Source organism: Phocoena sinus, chromosome X, assembly GCF_008692025.1.
Source record: "Phocoena sinus isolate mPhoSin1 chromosome X, mPhoSin1.pri, whole genome shotgun sequence".
NCBI classification, from domain to species: domain Eukaryota; kingdom Metazoa; phylum Chordata; class Mammalia; order Artiodactyla; family Phocoenidae; genus Phocoena; species Phocoena sinus.
The window spans coordinates 121028070-121044737 of record NC_045784.1 but is presented as its reverse complement, the minus strand read 5'-3'; positions in this window follow the sequence as shown (position 1 = coordinate 121044737).

The following is a 16668-nucleotide window of genomic DNA, read 5'->3' as shown; positions in this document are numbered from 1 at the left end:
ATATTTTTAAAGTATGTCAATGTATAGAAACTTCTTCCTAGACATTCCTAAGACACATTTGTACTTAAGTTTGGGGAAGGAGGTTAGAATTGTTGCAAAAATAGAAAGAGGAAGAAAGTTTGGATATTCAGATTCTAATAATCAAAATAAGAAGCTAATCAGCTTGAAAGCCAGTGTTTGTTAAGAAAGAAGCTTATTTTCTTCTAGTCCTGAAGAATTGTGGGAGAAAAGAAGATAGAATTTGAACAAACATTAGAAATCAGGTCTTTGCCCCACATCTTCAGTGCCACAGTTGGGGATGGAAAGGATGTGATTCAGAAATATATAGATCATTTTAAAGGAATACCAAATTCAGATAAGATTAGCCCCATGTTCTTTTCTGAGAATACATTGCAGACTGGCATCACTACAGTCTGGAGGGAAGATGTGACAGAAGAAAAGCTGTGATACAATATGGTCAGGAATTGCAGTCCCCACGTGATGCTGAAAGCATGTAAAACTTTGCAGTTTCCATGTAGAGTATCAAAGAGGTAAGAAAGGTTGCTTCTTAGAGAATTTGCAAGAAAAGGCCACAAAGGTAGGGGTAACATGGCCTTAAAACTGAGTGCTACAGGGCAAATCAACTGGATCAGAGTGCCAATCCTAACTCAAGGGTCTGAGTCACCTGTGCGAACAGAAATGCAGACCAATTACTAACTTAGAAATGGTCACTGAGAACCAAAATGCCAGGATGTGAGGTCACGAGCCACAGATTTTAGAACTGGGGGACAGCAAGATACTACATGTTCAGGGAAATGAGAAATATATAAGGATAAACAGAGAAACTTCTGGACAATGGAAGGCCTTACTTATGAGGCTTACCTCTTCTTTGCAGTTCCCAAGTCAGGTAAGCTTGCCTTCCCCGTATATCTAAAATTCATCTTGGAGAGGAACAGGGGGTGGAGGAATGAACTCTGAAAACTGGTCTAAGCCATTCGAGTAGATATTTGTTACTTAAAGTGATATATCCATGCTACTTATAGGGAGATGTGTGTGTGTGTGTGTGTGTGTGTGTGTGCGTGCGTGCGTGTGTGTGTGTGTGTAAGAGGGGTGCTCATTAGGAAAGTCAGAGAAGGTATATATGGAGAAGTTACATTTTTCGTCTACCTGGGCATGGCAATTTTGTGATTTCCTGTACATATAATTGCCTCTTTCAAGATTAAGGAAATGGGAAGTAATCGTCCTGAATATTTGTGGACCAGAAGGAACACATGAGGGTGTTACTTTCAACAGGCCTACTTCTCCAAAGAAAAGGCAATAGAGAAAGTTGGACTAGGGTCATGGGGACTGGAGTCATGGATGAGGAGCCAAAGGAAATATAGGAAAATATCTCTAAAATCTGCTTTGAAGTTTGCAAGGTCCTATGCAAAAAACCTTGTAATAAATGCTCTAAGGGCATAATCAAACCTATCATGTTCACATCACCAAGCCGTTTGCCATAGGAAGGTAGGGTTCTGGTATAAAATTGCTGCCCCCTGAATCAGCCTATCTAGTTCCCTAGTCTCCTGATTTTTTTCTTATCCCTCTCCCCTGTTGTTTTATTCCACTTTCTGCCCCATCCAGTGGGTCAGTTCCCCTCACCCACAAAGCCCAGTGAGTGGTAACCACTACTAATGTTATGTGATACATATCATGTTGAGATCTACTAACACAAAGGCACTGTTATCACGTTAAACAAAGAAAAAAGAGAGTTCTTACTGAGAAAGAGTAATGCATTGGCTAGAGTCCCAAGGTAGCTGAGATCAGAGGGATAGGGTGGGGGGCAAAAAAACAGAGAGAAAGATAGCTAGGCAGAGAGAAATTCTAGGTCTATTAAGAGAACAAATGCCCAAGAGAAGTCAGTAGCTAGTACTAAAAAGCGGCAAAGTTTAAATGCCCATCTACTTTCTTTGATGCTGTTCTGCATGTGCTCATGTCAATGTTACCCCAGCTGTTCCTTCCTGGATTTAAAAACTTTTTCCTTGGCCCTTGCCAGGGGTACTAAATTACCTCTCATTCTTTCGTCTGCTGCCTCCATCCCTTGCTCCAACCCAGAGGTCCCGATAGCATCATTTACACGTTTCTCTTTTGCTTGTCCAAAAATCCCCCACGCCCACCCCAGATCTTGGCCTCTGTCCAAAGGTCAGCTTATTAGTGCCCCATGGTTTTAGCTTTGCTGGATATACCACTGAGAATAAGGTGCACATGCTATTTCCAGGCTGTTTTTACCATCTGCCAAGGCCAATTGTTCACATGGTCATCAGAATATGATCTAAGTTTCCACAGTAATTATGAGAGAGTCCAGAGTCAGAATATATACCAACCTAACATTAGTAAAAGATCAATAAATATTGAGTATCAATGTACTAGGAAGAAAAGAGTGGGCTAGTTCTCATGCAGAGACAAAGAGAACAAACACAAAACCTCCACTTTAAGAGAGCTATCAGTTTAGTTGCACAAACAGATATATAAACAGATACTTTCACTACAGTGCAGTAATTACAATGTTGGAAAAACTACAGAGCACTGGGGAAAAGGGGCATTTAAAATGTAGACATTTTCCTGTAATTGATATCTAGTCTCATAGCGTTGTGGTCAGAAAAAATATTTGATATGATTTCAATTTTCTTAAATTTACTAAGGCTTGATTTGTGACCCAAGATATGATCTATCCTGGAGAATGTTCCATGAGCACTTGAGAAGAATGTGTATTCTGTTGTTTTCAGATGGAATGTCCTATAGATATCAATTAAGTCCATCTTGTTTAATATATCATTTAAAGCTTGTGTTTCCTTATTTATTTTCATTTTGGATGATCTGTTCATTGGTGAAAGTGGGGTGTTAAAGTCCCCTACTATGATTGTGTTACTGTCAATTTCCCATTTCATGGCTGTTAGTATTTGCCTTATGTATTGAGGTGCTCCTATGTTGGGTGCATAAATATTTACAATTGTTATATCTTCTCCTTGGATTGATCCCTTGATCATTATGTAGTGTCCTTCTTTGTCTCTTGTAATAGTCTTTATTTTAAAGTCTATTTTGTCTAATATGAGAATTGCTATTCCAGCTTTCTTCTGATTTCCATTTGCATGGAATATCTTTTTCCATCCCCTCACTTTCAGTCTGCATGTGTCCCTAGGTCTGAAGTGGGTCTCTTGTAGACAGCATATATACGGGTCTTGTTTTTGTATCCATTCAGCCAGTCTATGTCTGTGTCTTTTGATAGGAGCATTCAATCCATTTACATTTAAGGTAATTATCAGTATGCATGTTCCTATTACCATTGTCTTAATTGTTTGGGGTTTGTTATTGTAGGTCTTTACCTTCTCTTGTGTTTCCTGCCTAGAGAAGCTCCTTTAGCATTTGTTGTAAAGCTGGTTTGGTGGTGCTGAATTCTCTTAGCTTTTGCTTGTCTGTAAAGTTTTTAATTTCTCTGTCAAATCTGAATGAGATCCTTGCTGGATAGAGTCATCTTGCTTGTAGGTTTTTCTCCTTCATGACTTTAAATATGTCCTGCCACTCCCTCCTGGCTTGCAGAGTTTCTGCTGAAAGATCAGCTGTTAATATCTTATGGGGATTCCCTTGTGTGTTATTTGTTGTTTTTCCCTTGCTGCTTTTAATATTTGTTCTTTGTATTTAATTTTTGATAGTTTGATTAATATGTGTCTTCGCATTTTTCTCCTTGTATTTATCCTGTGTGGGACTCTCTGTGCTTCCTGGACTTGATTAACTATTTCCTTTCCCATATTAGGGAAGTTTTCAACTGTAATCTCTTTAAATATTTCCTCAGTCCCTTTCCTTTTCTCTTCTTCTGGGACCCCTATAATTCAAATGTTGGTGCATTTAATGTTGTCCCAGAGGTCTCTGGGACTGTCCTCTATTCTTTCCATTCTTTTTTCTTTATTCTGCTGTGCAGTAGTTATTTCCACTATTTTATCTTCCAGGTCACTTATCCATTCTTCTGCCTCAGTTATTCTGCTATTGATCCCTTTTAGAGAATCTTTAATTTCATTTATTGTGGTTTTCATCATTGTTTGCTCTACAGTTCTAGGTCCTTGTTAAATGTTTCTTGTATTTTCTTCATTCTACTTCCAAGATTTTGGATCATCTTTAGTATCATTACTCTGAATTCTATTTCAGGTAGACTGCCTACTTCCTCTCCATTTGTTTGGTCTGGTGGGGTTTTACCTTGTTCCTTCATCTACTGTGTGTTTCTCTATCTTCTCATTTTGCTTAACTTTCTGTGTTTGGGATCTCCTTTTCACAGACTGCAGGTTCGTAGTTCCTGTTGTTTTGGTGTCTTCCTCCAGTGGCTAAGGTTCGTTCAGTGGGTTGTGTAGGCTTCCTGTTGGAGGTGATTGCTGCCTGTGTTCTGTTGGATTAGGCTGGATCTTGTCTTTCTGGTGGACAGGACCACATTCGGTGGTCTCTTTTGGGGTGTCTGTGACATTATTATGATTTTAGGCAGCCTCTCTGCTAATCAATGGTGCTGTGTTCCTGTATTGATAGTTGTTTGGCTTAGGGTGTCCAGCACTCTAGGTTGCTGGTTGTTGAGTGGAACTGGGTCTTTGTTTTGAGATGGAGATCTCTGGGAAAGCTTTTGCTGTTTGATATTATGTGAAGCCAGGAGGTCTCTGGTGTACCAATGTCCTGAACTCAGCTCTCCCACCTCAGAGGCACAGGCCTGACACCTGGGCACAGCACAAAGACACTGTCAGCCACATGGCTCAGAAGAAAAGGGAGAAAAAAAGAAAGAAAGAAAAAATAAATAAAATAAAGCTATTAAAATAAAAAATTATTATAAATTAGAAGTTAGAAAGTAATAGGAAAAGAAAGAAAGAAGAGAGCAAGCAAACCAGAAAACAAATTGACCAGTGATAACAAGCACTAAAAACTATACTAAATAAATAAATAAAGGACAGACAGAACCCTAGGCCAAATTGTAAAAGCAATGCTATACAGACAAAATCCACAACGAAGCATACACATACACACTCACAAAAAGAGAAAAAGGAAACAAAAATATATATGTATATGTAAAAAAAAGGAAGAGAGCAACCAAATCACTAAACAAATCTACCAATGATAATAAACTCTAAATACTAAACTAAGATAAACATAAGACCAGAAACAAATTAGATGCAGAGAGCAAACCTGAAATCTCCATTTGTTGCTTCCAAAGTCCACAGCCTCAGTTTTGGGATGATTCGTTGTCTACTCAGGTTTTCCACAGATGCAGGGTACATCAAGTTGATTGTGGAGATTTAATCCACTGCTCCTGAGGCTGCTGGGAGTGATTTCCCTTTCTCTTCTTTGTTCGCACAGCTCCTGTGTTTCAACTTTGGATTTGGCCCCACCTCTGAGTGTAGGTCGCCTGAGGGCGTCTGTTCTTCACTCAGACAGGACAGGGTTAAAGTAGCAGCTGATTAGGGGCCTCTGGCTCACTCTGGCCAGGGGTAGGGAGGGGTACGGAATGCGGGGCGAGTGTGAGGCAGCAGAGGCAGCAGAAGCTGGCGTGAGGTTGCAGTAGCATGAGGTGCACCATGTGTTCTCCTGGAAGGGGTCCCTGGATCACAGGACCCTCCAGTGATGGGCTGCACAGGCTCATGGGAGGGGAGGTGTGGATAGTGACCTTTGCTTGTACACAGGGATCCTGTTGGCTGTAGCAGCAGCCTTAGCATCCCATGCCTGTCTCTGGTGTCTGCGCTGATAGCCGCGGCTCACGCCAATCTCTGGAGCTTGTTTAGGCGGTGCTCTGAATCCCATCTCCTCGTGCACCGTGAAACAATGTTCTCTTGACTCTTAGGCAGCTCCAGACTTTTTCCCGGACTCCCTCCAGGCTAGCTGTGGTGCACTAGCCCCCTCAGGCTTTGTTCATGCAGCCAACCCCAGTCCTCTCTCTGGGATCTGACCTCCGAAGCCCAAGCCTCAGCTCCCAGCCCCGCCCGCCCCTTCAGGTGAGCAGACAAGCCTCTTATGCTGTTGAGTGCTGGCGGCACCTATCCTCCATGCGGGAATCTCTCTGCTTTGCCCTCTGCACCCCTATTGCTGTGCTCTCCTCTGTGGCTCTGAAGCTTACCCCCCACCCATCCACCGTTTCCACCAGTGAAGGGGCTTCCTAGTGTGTGGAAACTTTTCCTCCTTCACAGCTCCCTCCCAGAGAGGCAGGTCACATCCCTATTCTTTTGTGCCTGTTTTTTCTTTTTTCTTTTGCCCTACCCAGGTACATGGGGAGTTAGTTACTTGCCTTTTGGGAAATCTGAGGTCTTCTGCCAGCGTTCAGTACTTGTTCTGTAGGAGTCGTTCCACATGTAGATGTATTTCTGATGTATCTGTGGGGAAAAAGGTGATCTCCACGACTTACTCCTCCACCATCTTGAAGGTCTTCCCTATGCTAGGCTTTGAACCTCACTTTGGAAGCTGCCCCCGGGGAAATAGGGCAAGGTCTTTAATACAATGCTGTGGCTCTTTAAACACACACAGACTTTGTGGTTGACTACATGTAATTCAATTATGGTCAAAAGATTATTATAACAGGTAATGAATTTTTGGAAATTTCTTCCAGTTCTACATTCAGAAATAGAATATATATATATATATATATACACACACTATATATATATATATATATATATATATATATATATAATATCTTCATAAAGATAAACTCATTCCTTTCTTTTCTTTCTTTATTCTTTTCTCCTTTTTTTTCTTTTCTTTTTTCTCCCTCTCTCCCTCTTCCTCTCCTTCCCTCCCTTCCTCCTTCCCAGACTCTCCCTTTGAGGCACTATTTCCAGTGTGACCCCTTATCCTGGATACCAGCTCCCCATCCTGGATGGCTTGGCTAAAGCAGAGCCATCTGTCTGTAAGGTGGTTACTTCTTTGAGTGGCTGCATATCAGTAAGGAAAAAACAATTCCTTTGGTACTGACACTCAAGATTTGTAGAAACAATGATTTACTGAAAAGCATATGTTCTTTTCAGTATATTCAGGGCAACCGATGGGGCATTCTGTCTCGGCTTTAGGTAACAAATAGGAAGTGTCAGTTGCAGACCACTGGGCTACTCACTCCAGGATTTATGATCATTCCACATCTTTTAGGCAAAGGTGTTTTGGAACAGCAGCTCATTGAGTGCACATACAGCCATACCCTGTCCCCCCAATACCTACCCACATATACTTTCTTCTCTTTATAGGCATGGAACATTTGTTGCAGTGAAGGTAAATCTTGCTTTGAAATGACTATTTGGACTGCTTTCCTACAGTCAGTAGTCAGCCTCTCCATTGTTTCCACTTGGGTAGATGAATGCATCTATTTTTTTTTTTTGAATGCATCTATTTTTTAAAGCAAGAAAAAAATAAAGGAGTAAGAATAAGAGAAGTCATCTCTACCAATTTACCCAAACTTTTTAAAAACATCATGGCATACATAGATATTATTTGTACAATTTACCTAGAAAAATGGATGAGGCTGTCTTCTAGGATGGGGAGGGATATTGCTGAAAGCATCAATATATCAGATACACCCTTTTAAGACCGTTTGGTATTCTGTGTCATTCTGGTTGAGAAGCTCTGCTTCAAGTACATATTAATATTTTGACTGATTAATTAATTCATTTATTTATCTGTTCATTTATTCAACAAATATTTATTTAATGCCTACCATGTGTCAGATAGTGTTATAAGCATGAGGGACATTGAACAAGTTAGAGAAGGGATCAGCTCTCATTGATCTAAGATTCCAGCAATGGAATGTGGAAAGGTGATTGGACAAATTAAGTACAATACTTTCAAATATAAATAAATACAATGAAACTTATAAAAGAGAATGGAATAGACAGTGATGGGAGTTTGGACAGAGACAGGAAGGTGTTTTAGAAATGTATGGGTCCTCTCTGAATAGGAATATTTGAGCTGATATCTGAAAGGTATGAAGGAGCTGGTGCCACAAAGACCTGGAGGAGAAAAGTGGTTCAAGAAGAAGGAACAGCAGATAATATGGCCCTGGACACCCCCTGATATTAGGAACAAGACAAGGATGTATGTTCTCGCAACTCCTATTCAACATTGTAGTGGTAATTCTAGTCAGGGCATTCAGTCAATTAAAAGTGATAAAAGTCATCCAGATTGGAAAGTCTGAGCTGTTTTTACCCATGACACTTCTGACACCAAATGTATGATGTTTTTTCCCACGTCAAACAATTGTCTAATTCTCCAGACACCAACTGGGTGTTCTATAATTCAATTTAATTCTGACACAAAATCACTGGAGCTAGCACAGACCCGATAGGTTAAGAGTTCAGTCCCACAAGACTTGAGTGCACATACAGCCATACCCTGTCCCCCCAATACCTACCCACATGGGGCCACAAGACTGCCCCCACTTCAGACTCCTGTCTCAAGTCCTAGGTTACTACTTGCATTTCTGACTGACCAGCTATAAATCAGGGGTTCCCATGACCCTCTCCTTGGATTTGATAATTTATTAGAACAACTTACAGAACTTAGGAAAGTGCTTTACGTACTGTTTATTATGAAGGATACAACTCAAACAGTCAGATGGAAAAGATGCATCAGGCAAATTATGGGAAAAGGGGCACACTCTGGGTGTGCCACCCTCTCAGCATCTTGTAGTGTTTACCAATGCAGAAGTTCCAGAACCCCATCATTTAGGGGTTGTTAGAAGTTTCATTACATATATAATTGATTGTCATTGGCCATTGGTAATTGACTCAATCTCCAGTCCCTCTACACTCCTTTGAGATCAGGGAGGGGGCTGAAAATACCAACCCTCTAATCGTGACTTGATTTTTCTGGCAACCAGCCCCCATCTGAAGCTATTTAAGATCCCTCAGCTACTAGTCATCTCATTAGCATATAAAAGACACTCTTATTACTCCAGAGATTCCAAAGGTTTTCAGAGTACTGTGCCAGGAACTGGGACAAATCTAAATATGTTTTTATTATATCATAAAAAGAATGAAGTTAAACTATCTGAGTAAGACATGACTTTGCATGTAGAAAATACTCAGAATCCACAGAAAGATATTAGAACTAATAAACAAGTTCAGGAACATTGCAGGATACAAATCAATATACAAAAAGCAATGGTATTTCTATACACTAGCAATGAACAATTCAAAAGTAAAATTAATAAGTTAGTCCAATTTATAAAAGTATCAAAGTTAATAAAATGCTTAGGAATAAGTTAAACAAAAGAAGCTGCAAACTTGTACTCTAAAAATCACAAAATATTGTTGAAATAAAGTATATCTGAATAAATGAAAAGTCATCCCACATTCATGGATCAGGAGGCAGTGTTATTAATACGGAAATCCTCCCCAAATTGATCTACAGATTCAATGCAATCCCAGTTAATATCCCCAGTGCCTTTTTTGCAGATATTTACAAGCCTAGAATAGCCAAAGCAATCCTGAAAAAGAACATAGTCAAATTACTCACACTTTCCTGTTGGAAAATTTAGTACAAAGCTACAGTTTTCAAGACAGTATGCTACTAGCTTAAGATTAAAAATATCAATTAATGGAAAAGAATTTAGAGTCGAGAAATAAACTGATACATCTATGGTCAATTGGATTTAGGTAATTATGTCAAGTCCATTCAAATGGGGAAAGAATCAGCTTTTCAATAAATGGTTGAAACAATGAAATATTTATACAACTGGATAGCTACATGCAAATAAATGAAGTTAGACCCCAGAGTATACTTGGTACACTCTGTATCAGCATGGCAGTCTTACCTAGAACAGAATAATCTTGGCCAAATATGCATCTCCTCACAAACCCAGTTCTATATCTTATATGGAAACTAGAAAAGAAAATGCTAAAAAGCACAGTAGACTCAAGATTGTATAAATGAGCTCTGCAATACACTCCTTTTAAAAGTAGTAAGTTTCCCATTACTGGTATTCTAGAAGATGCTAGATGGCTTTTGATGAAGATTGCAAATAAGGAGATTTCTAAACTGGGTTATACAGATAGAAGAGTAAGGGAAGTACAGTAGAAATAAGTTGCAAAGCTAGAAGTGTGTCTTTTGATTCAAGGGCAAATAATTTAAAAGTATTTTTGATGTTTTTGTTTTTATCAATTTATGGGCCATCTTTTAAAATCACCTCATGCTTGTTTAACACGCTGACTCCCGGGTTTCATCCTATGTTTCCTATGTCAAAATTTCTGTGAGGAAGGCCAGAGATTTTTGTAACCTGTCCCTCAAGTGATGGTTAGGAGGACTAAACTTTGAAACATACTGCTCATGTACCAAATTGTTCATTGCAGCTCTATTTACAATAGCCAGGAGATGGAAACAACCTAAGTGTCCATCATCGGATGAATGGATAAAGAAGATGTGGCACATATATACAATGGAATATTACTCAGCCATAAAAGGAAATGAAATTGAGCTATTTGTAATGAGGTGGATGGACCTAGAGTCTGTCATACAGAGTGAAGTAAGTCAGAAAGAGAACAACAAATACCATATGCTAACACGTATATATGGAATCTAAGAAAAAAAGTGTCATGAAGAACCTAGGGGTAAGACAGGAATAAAGACTCAGACCTACTAGAGAATGGACTTGAGGATATGGGGAGGGGGAAGGGTAAGATGTGACAAAGTGAGAGAGTGGCATGGACATATATACACTACCAAACGTAAAATAGATAGCTAGTGGGAAGCAGCCACATAGCACAGGGAGATCAGCTCGGTGCTTTGTGACCACCTAGAGGGGTGGGATAGGGAGGGTCGGAGGGAGGGAGATGCAAGAGGGAAGAGATATGGGAACATATGTATATGTATAACTGATTCACTTTGTTATAAAGCAGAAACTACCACACCATTGTAAGGCAATTATACTCCAATAAAGATGTAAAAAAAAGAAAGTGAACAGGGGGTTGCAGTCTTACAAGTCAAATTTGCAAGTGTCAAAGTCTGTTATAAAGTGCAGTTTTGAGAACCACAGGAGTTTTGTGATTAAGGTGTTAAAGCAATGCTTTTTTCCAGGACCTTCAGTAAATCATCTCCTGTAGTTTTTGATCTGCCCTAAACTTGTCCTTGACCATGCATTTCAGTTATGTATACCCTTGAGTCCTCCCACATCAAGTAGCATTACGTATTACATGTCATCTGTTCAGGATTCTGTTTAGAATTTTGATTGACCTTGGAATTTTCTAAAGCTCGTTTTTAAGATTCTGGGTTCATACTATAGAAAAAATAATAGCTACAGTTTTGTATAATAAGCAGGTTTTACCATCATCCTGCATCTTGTTCCTTTGGGAATCTGGTACTTGTAGGGCCTTCAGTCGTGTGGATCCTCAGCTCCAGCCATAGAGGAGAGCATCACCCAGGTTGGACCAGTCATAGTACTTCTATTCCTGGTTACTGTTCAGCGACAAGAGTATATCCCAAACTGGGACAATTAGAGTATGTATCAACATTTTTCTTCCAGAAAAAACTAAATATATGGTCTTTTTCAGCTGAGGATACTAAGCTTTGGAAGTATGAATCTAAGGTTATCCATTTTCTTCTTGACATTCAAGCAGAAGTAGAGGTGAGGAGTGTTTTCCCCTCACCTCAAGTCTATGGAAAGGAGTTTAAGAGGACTACATGGATGTCTTAATTTGTGTCCCTTACAGTTTCATCTAATTCTCATTCATGCCAGAGAAATCTAAAGGGCATGAGACAAGTTGGTTACCCATTGGTGAACCAAATTAAACACATTTTTATAGGGCTGCTTATACTTCCTGAGTTTGTTGTTAAAACCGATGAGAGTTTCCTGTAGACTTAAAGGGTCATGTCCATATTATCAGTATCTTTGGTTCTCAGCAAAAGGGACACCTAGAATAGTAACATACTTTAGCAGAGGGAAATTGTGGATATTAGAAGATGCTAGGGGTTGAAGGCAGTTTTAGAGAGGAACCAGAAGAGAGATTAATTGGTGCTTGTTCTGGCTCCCATCCATCTGTTCTTCAACATCCTCTCTCTACCCTTCTACATCTGCTCCTTGCTCTGGAAGGCTAACCTTTATGCACTACATCAAAGGGTTCCCTTGCCCTTTGGCTTCCAGTTGGGTTTCCCAGTGGGGATCCACATCAGAACATCTGAGGGAAGGAGGAGATCAGGTCAGGATATTTGTTTCCTAGCTCTTTTTCTCTGAGGCCCCTCAACCTTTAATATCCATTTTACCAAAGGTCTCCATTTTTCTTATATTGACTTTCTCTACATGACTGTTTCCTTCTCGGTACTGGTGACCACTCCCTCCCCTTATCCATTCAGGGCTAGAGGTGGTAACTCCCCCTGTCACTAACCCCATGTTATTTCACTTTCCCTTGTGGTCTGCATATGGTCCACCTCGTTTTGTAAATAGTCCCTTTTAAAGTAAACCTTCTTCAAATGATCTGGATTTGAGGATGCCATCTGTACCCTGTGGGACTCTGATGGGTACAGCCCTCATCAAGGAAACCACAGATAAGCATGTCCAGAAATGTGTCATGCTTTAGGAACCCATGAATCACCCTGCCAGAAAGGCAGCCTCAAGTTCAGAGAATGGCAGACTTAGATTCCCTGGTCAGTATTAGTCATACACAGAGAGTCCGACTCCATTACCTCTCCTCCCTCCCCCTGCTCAAACCCTAGTTAGAATATAAACCTGAATTACCCAGTTTGGGAAAGAGGAATTGAAAGACAAGGTGTGAAAAGAACATATCCCTTTCACTGACTTCAAGGGGAGGAGAGGAGCTTTAACTTTCTATTAAATATGCAGTTTTAATTATTACATGGGGCTGTATATTTTATTTGTTCTCAGAGGACCTGTATTACATAAAAATGATTTTAAAAATCCATGAGTCCAACAGCATTTTTGTTTCTTTTTTTTTTCTAGAGCTACAGAAATAGCCAAACTAAATAAATATAAGGGTTCAACGAAAACAAAAATAACAATAATAAATGTGCTTTATGATTACACTGTACTTGTTCAAGGTGATGGCTACATAAGTTACATAAAGCTGTATCCGCTTCTCAAATGAAAGAACAATTTCAAATCCTCTTTGGGCAGTAATACCGTGCTTTTCTTTTACAAAGAATTAATACTGCTGAACTACTTCACTGCATACTAGATGAAGACAGTTGTTAGACTGTCAAACAGTTATTACTTCTAAGCCTGGGCTAATACATTATGAGGAGCATAAACAGGGTTTTCTTACCATGGTAATTCACGCCCACCGTAGGAGCCGACTGAGCTACAAAGATAGTTGCCCTAATTCTGTGCCTTGGTCATAGGTAGTTTGGTTGAGTATAACCCTACCTGTGGCTCCCCCAAATTGCAGCACTGGGGTGTGGGATATAGAACATACTAGAGAAGAGCCAAAGTCAAGAAGATGATACTTCATACAACATTGCAGGGATATGGTAAGTATTATATAAGAGAAGATATTGTGAAATTGGTGGCTTGGAGAGTTCAGTTTAGGAAAATGTAAGGTGTAGGTCTGGTTAGATCATCTAGAAAGTGGTTTATGAATATACAGAAGCACTACAACTTATATGAAATGTTTACCTAATGTGACAAAGAGGGATACAACTTCTAAAAGGAGCTATTGACGGATGAACAGCAGGAGATTGCAGATTAATCAATGACATTCCTTCATCCACAATAAATGTCCTGATAGACTTTTTCTCATGCCAGATGCATTAGGATAACCATTAATTTGTTTATCACTTATATCTTTTAGTCTGACATATTCCACGGGGTCCTTAAGGCAGCTGGCTTCACAGTTTTCCATATGGCAGAGTCTTTGTGAGCTGCAGATCTCTTTTGGGACTAAGAATAAGCAGACACTTCATTATAACACAGGTATGCACTGCTGAGATCTTTGCTTAGTGATTATAATTAATATAATTGGTTAGTCAGAAGTAGTGAAGCAAAATAATGCTGTGCACATGCATGGGTGCTTTAAAGGGTTTTAACCTTATTTTTCTTCCCTGACATTCGAATGTATTTACTTCCCGGATCTTTTATGGTTTTGAATTATTTTATTTTGCCTGTATTCCAAGCTCTGGCAACTATTGATTGACCTTCTGTTTCTGTTGCTTCTGCTTACCCCTAGTTGATTTCATGTAGCATATGAGTTTGAGTTAATTGATAATTGTCCATTTTGTAAGCATGAAACTCCTGCATATAGCATGACCTTCAGACAACTAGAACAGTTCTCAAGGTAATTATTCAGGCACGCTGGTAATTGATCAGTCAATCAACAAATACACTCATGCAAAATTGACCTGGCTACTGTGACTATGTGGGGACTACTGACCACGGGGGAGAAACTCTCACCATCTTTCTGTCCCACATGCCAATACATCAGAAGGACCCCCGTTGGTAAATGTTACTGTACAGCTGACTGCCCATGAGCCCTGGGCTATACTGTGTGGAACGGAATAGGCTGGCTTCTGGACACACAAGTGCAAATAGTGGGATTAACTGTCTTTTGTTTGGGAAGACCTAATGGGTCCACCCCTAATGGCATTACTCTTTAGCTGCTTGTGTCTGTGTTGTATTTGTGGTATCTGGTTGCAGTGCCCCCTACATACCTGACCCCAGGGATATCTAGGAAGAGGGGCAGACCAAGACTCTAAGGGTCGTGCAGGGTATGTAGGGGTGGAGTGTATGGTTAGGCCACTCCAGATGGCTGCTCTCTGTATATCCCCTGCCCAACCAGTGCCTGCTTCACGCATATCTTATGCACTCACCTTCCTACATATTTGCCCCAGGCCCCATCTAGTGATTGTTCTTATCAAAGGGGTGGTGAGCGGTGTGCCTCTATTGGTCAAAAAGAAATACACTTGTGCAAATTCATGTTCTTTTAATTTTAAAAATTGGTATTATAATTAATAATACTTTGATTTACTCATTCCGATGGTATTTACTGTGTAGCTTAATTATTAGCAACTATTATACCCACAATACCTAAGGAAAGAGGCTACAAAGCTGACACTTATCTTTATTAAATATCAAGTATACACACATATGAAGTTTATAAGCATATGTATCAAATATCTTTATATCTTTTTTGTATATCGTATATCGTTTTATATGATATCTTTTTCATCAAGTATATTTTAATCAGTTTCATTGAGGTATAATTTCCATAAAATGAATCCACCAGTTTTAACTTTACTATTCAGTGAGTTTTGACAAATATATATAGTCTTTTGACCACACCATAACAAAGATATATTATATTTGCATTATCTCCTGAAGTTCCCTCTGGACTTTTTGCAGCCATTCTCCTCTTCCCAATTCCAGGCCCTGGTAACTATAGATCTGCCCTCTGCAACTATAGTTTTGTCTTTTCTACTATTTTATATAAATGAAATCGTACAGTGGTTAGAGTTTTGTGTTTGGCTTCTTTACCTTATGTTGCTTTGAGATTCATCCATATGGCTACATATATCAGTAGTTCATTCCTTTCCATTTCTGAATTGTATTCCATTGTATAGAACACACAACTGTTTTATCTATTCATCAGTTGGTGAACATTTGGCGTTTTCCCAGTCTGTGGCTTGCATGTTCGTTTTTTGACAGTTTGTCTTGAATGAAAAGTTTTTATTTTGGATGAAACCCAATGTGTCATTTTAAAATGATTTTTACTTTGAATATCGTTTCTAAGGAATGTTTACCCTATCCAGGGTCACAAAAGTTTTTATCCTACATTTTCCCTAGAAGTTTTATAGTTCAAATTCTTATATTTACATCAATGACATAATTCAATTTAATTTTTCTATATGGCTTCAGGTATATATACATCAATATTATGTATGCATATAGGTATATACACATATCTGTATCTATATACACCTATATGTATAAATATTTGCATGTAGATATCCAGTTTTTCTGGCTACTTAAAAAAATCCTTTTTCAATGATCTTAGCACCTTTATTGAAAATAAATTGACCATATATGTGTGGTTCTATGTCTAAAACCTCTCTTCTGTTCCTTTGATTTGTACATCTGTTTTTATGCCAATACTACACTATTTGGATTACTATAGTTTTTAAAGTAGGTTGTCGAATCGAACAATATGAGTTCTCAAAACTTCTTCTTTATTTTGCAGATCATTTTGGTTATTCTAGATCTTTTGCATTTCAATAATAATTTTATAATCAGCTTGTCAAATTCTACAAAAAAGCTGACTGGGATTCTGTTTGGTCTGTTTGCATGTATTGATCAATATGACATTGGAGACAAAATCTAAATGGTTCAATGGAAACAGTGAATCCCTGGTAGTTGCAAAAGAATGTGAAAATAAGGTAGACTTTGGGATGTACAGAGTTGTATGTGGAGTAACATCAGCATAATAGAGGATTCCCTGGGATAAATATACCTTTAAAAAAACCCTAAAGAGTGATGTAGGGCATGGCTAGTTCATTTCTGATGGTTGTTTTTTCTGAGGTGAATATTCAGTGCTGATAGTAGTTTCCTTCTCTTAGGCAATCAGGAAGGGTAAAACAGGTGGATCCATTTCATAGTGATATTACAAATGTGGATTAGAGTGTAAGCCGTATCTATAGTGCACATAGTTCTATGGGCATCATTTAAATTCTGCTTGTCTTCAAAGTTAAAAAGCTTAACACCGCGGC